Genomic DNA, 4,597 nt, shown 5'->3' on the forward strand with positions numbered 1-4,597 from the left:
CTCCCTCGCTCTCTTGCTCGCTCGCTCTCGCTCGCTCACTCGCGCTCGCTCTCTCGCGCTCGCTCTCTCGCGCTCGCTCTCTTTCTCTCGCTGGGAGATGAGTGAGTGTCAGTAGGTGTTGGCAGGTTGGCTGCTGCCTGGCTTATAGAAGAGCCTCAGTTTGGCGGCGCGGGTCGGCGGCGGGAGAACGAAATGACGGAACCCGGAAGTCGTGGTGGCCATAGCCCCGCGGCGGCCCGGCCCCAGGGGGCGGCGCGGCAAACTCTCAGCGGGTTGTGCTCAGCAGACTAGGTGGGGAGCCGGCGTGCAGCTGCAGGGAGGTAGAGAGCAGGAGGAAGAGATAGGGAGGGGGAGAGAGAGGAAGGGAAACACTGGATATAAACAAAAAAGGAGGAGTGGGCCTTGGGGCGGGAGCGAGGGGAGGGTTACTTCTGTCCTTTAAAGGTAGTCACCGGAGGCAGCGCCGCGAGTGAACTGTACACGGAAGCCCACGGGAGGGACTCTACCTCTGAGTGCACGCTGCTCCAGAAATAGGATCACAAACCAAACTTTCACAAAGCCCCACTGGCCAAGCAGCTCCCCTTGGAGGGAGGGGAACCGAGGATTCCTGTCCACATTCTGCCAGGCCATCCCAGATACAGGGTTGAGGGGAAATCTGTGAGACTTTTCAGCTTAATCTCTTCTTCTAAGAATGACGCTTTTAAGAATATGGCTTGGGGCGCAGGTACTCTCAGGGAGAAAGCAAGGTTCCTGGAGGCTACTTCCAAAACGCCAGGACACCAGACTTGGGGCCTGCACGAGCGCTCTAGGAAACCGGACTGAGCCCGCTCCTCAGCCTGCCCATGCTTGCCCATGCCCATGCCCATGCCGTAGCCCATCCACAGAGCAGAGTGAAGTTAAGGCAGGGATGAGCACCCACAAGGAAATATACCCAGAGGAGCCTCAGGGATTCAAGTACACCCCTGCCCAACACCAACTTCCCGGAGGCTGGTTAAATCTGCTTCAGCTTACACCTGGCCAGGGCCAGTTCACAAAAATGACAGTGTCATAAAGCCTGGAGAGGCAGAGTCAGCCTCGGTAGTAGTCTTAGATGTGCTTAACCCCAACCCTCCAGAGTAAGGTATTGCCCTGAAGGTTTGGAGCACTTTCTGGGGGTGTCTGTTGAGACTGAGTGTCTAGAGCAGAAACGCCTTGCCTCCTCAGCCCAGGGTGGAAGCTTGCCCTCCAGCGCCAGCCTGGCATAAGCAAGCCAAGAACAGGGAGCTTTCCAGCAGTCAGCCGCAGCATCAGTCCTCAGGGGGAACAAAAGGCAAACAAAACAAAGCACCCCTTCAAGGCTACAGTCTGATTAATGTACTCTTCTTTGACCCTCTCTCTGAGTGCAGTTTCTGGATGGGAGCCTGTGCCAAACTTTTGTGCCAACATGAAGGCCAGGGCAACCGATCAGAAGCAGCCTACGACTGAGGAAAAGTCCTTCAAACCCTAAGAACTCACTCCAAGAAAATATGCCCCTGCAGTTCAGCGAGACTTGAAGTGTGACTGCCCTGAATGTGACATGTGTGGAGGACACTCCATGAGGGAAGTCTTGCTCAGGGATGGAGATATGGAGATAGTGCTCCCAAAAGCAAAGCCATACCCCAGACACATAAACGTCGCCTGTAACACCACCGGTGGTGCTGCTGGCTCCGCTCCAAATCCAGCCTCTGGCACCCTCCAGGGTGGTTAGCTATCACTCTATTTTAGCGCCCGGAAGTGGCCTGGAAGGAGAAACTCATTCTCATCAAGTGTAGACCTGGCCAGGAGCAGAGCACCGCTTCCGGCCCTGGGGATGCAGACAGCTGGGCTGTGCTGGCCCAGGGCTCCCTAGAGCTGTTCACTGCGTTGGATGTCCTCTAAGGAACTTCTCAGTTCACGAGGACAGCCTGCGGGGAGTGTAAGGAAGTAGGAGACCCAGGCCGACAGGGAGATGGGACACAGAGATCACGGAAGCCCACAGCTGTGAGATAGGGACCCGATTCGGTGGGTATTCTGGGGAAAGGGAGGCTCACTAAGGAAAGCAGCTCCTTTTCAGCGTATTGGGAATTTAAATGTATGCCTCTTAATAGGAAGAAAAGCCACCAGCTCTGTCTTCCCACGCACATTCTTCCAGCCACTTTCCCACCCACGATAAATGCTAGGCCTAAAATCCCTGGGAGATTTAATTGAAGCCTTGGGCACAGCAGTGTTGAGAATGAGCATTTACATTTCACCTGGCCTGAGGGAAATCTCCAAACAAAATCTAAAATGGTCTCTCTGGCCGGGAGCAGATCCCTGGGTCACCTCAAATCCCTGATGCTGATCTCAATCCCTTCCACCCGTCATGCCCTTCTTTCCCAGGACCCATCCCCTCTTTATCCCCTGAAAGGCCAATTCAAAACACACACTCTGTGCCCCAGCTGGGTCTGTGCCCTCGTTGACTCCAGACTATCAAGTAAGATTTATCATAAGGACAGTCCCTTGAGAAGAGAAGCAAGCCATTATGACTGCGAAGACCAAATTTTTGGAGGTAAAAAACTTGTTTCTCCTTTCGATTCTCTACAGTGGCCTGTCTTTTGAATTGGAGGGATGATAGATAGATAGACAGACACAGCAGACAGACAGATAGATAGATAGATGCAAACCAAACAACCAAACTCACTGCCACTGAGTCAATTATGACTTACAGCGACCCTGTAGGGCAGCTGCCCCAGTGGGTTTCTCAGACGCCAACTCTTTATGGAAGTAGAAGTAGTCATCTTTCTTCCATGGAGCAGGTGGGGGTTCCAAATGCTGACCTTGCCATTAACAGCCCAACCTGTGTCCGCTACAGCACCCAGGTGACCCTATACAGACAGGAGCGCTTCAGTCGACGGACGCCTGGCAACTCCAGGTACAACTGCACAAAGTGTCACCTGTGGAGCGGGCTATCGTGACCGCGAACACATTCTATCTAGCCCATCGTTTCAAGTATATATACCAGGGAAACTGATTTTGAACAGGCTTCCATACCTCATCTTTGATCTTTCCAGTACTATTCAGACTGGGGACAACAGATGCTATCACTTCATTTCTTTGTTTGATGGAAGTGAGAGAGATGCAGTGATATGGCCAACATAATGGAACTCACTTGAAGCCAGTCCCAAAGCAAATCAAACTCACTGCTTTCTAGATGGTGCTGAACCCATGGCAACCCTATAGGGGAGGGTCGAATTGCCCCAGGTGGGTTTCCGAGACTGTAACTCTTTATGGGAATAGAATGTCTCATCTTTCCCTTGAGAAGTGGCTTGTAGTTTCGAACTGCCCACCTTGAAGTTAGCAGCCCAATGTGTTTAGAGGCCCCGGAATCTCACCAAGTGCAACAGCTCTGGAAAGCAGGTCCCTTGGACCACCGGAATGTTGCCAAGCCTGACTTCAGTTGGGTACACCATGAAATTATACCTAGATAGTCAATCCCAGTCGTTAGTTTACAGGTGGGAAATAGAAGCTGGACTTTGAAAAGCAATTTTTAAAGCAGTTGATATCAGGGATCAAGACCACAGAGGTTCCATGACCCCCACCCCTTCTCAGCCATATTTTCTCCAAACCCCTACCTTTCCCTTTCTCACTCATAGTTGGCTCCCATGGATTCCACTGTGCTCTGGAAATCTGACCTTACCTCTGGCCCCAAGACAGGTGGCAGCCTGAGCAACCAGCTTCCCCTCTCCGTATCCCACAGCCGGGCCTCTGACTTTAAATGAAAGGGGCTCATATTACCAAGCAACTGTTGTTTATTCTCGGCCATTCGGCTCCATTTTCCTACAGACACAAGACACCTAACACCTGTCTATTAGTCCTAGAGACCACAAATGACATATTCAGCTGAAACTTCCTGGAAGGAATGTCAATGAGAAATAGCAATGAGGATGGCAGACTTCTCTGGGTGCACATCCAAGTGAAGCAAGGTGGGCTGCTGACACTCACTGGTCAGTGGGGGTTGGGGGCAGGGGCAGCCAAAGAGAACACACACCTGAGTGTCCACATCAACACTAGGACACAGAGCCTGCCTCACTCACAGCATTCACAATGGCCCAACAGGAACTGATGGGGGGTGGAAGAGCAAGCAGCAGGCATATGTGAAGTGAAACGTGTTGCTTGTCGGCAGGAAAGCTGGAAACACTAGTAGAAACGTGAGACTAATGTTCTTAATTTTCATCAAAGACAAAAAGAAAGGCAGCCAGATGTTCTTCTCTAGCTTCCTTTCTGCAGCCATGTCAGAGGGAATGGGTGTGTACAGGGAGTAGCGGGGCATCCACCTTAGGAGAGTCAGAGGGCCAGGCTGACCAGAGACAGGAATGCATGGCCTCGTAGGTTACAGAGGAGCTTTCTCGGCAGATTTTTAAAAGTAACTGGAGCCTCAGTAGAGGCAGGAAAGAGATTCCCTTTTAAAGGCCTGGTCCCTGCAATCGTGGATCTCTGAGGCCCACCTAGACATTCTCTCTCTCTTTAAAATGAAAGCAATTCCAGACACCAAAGAACAAAAACCATCATTGTGTGACCACCTTCCCCACATAAACACTGAAGACGAATGTGTGCATAAGTA

Source organism: Echinops telfairi, unplaced genomic scaffold (genome assembly GCF_000313985.2).
Source record: "Echinops telfairi isolate 266 unplaced genomic scaffold, ASM31398v2 ScPeMD7_5167;HRSCAF=5991, whole genome shotgun sequence".
Classification (NCBI taxonomy): Eukaryota; Metazoa; Chordata; class Mammalia; order Afrosoricida; family Tenrecidae; genus Echinops; species Echinops telfairi.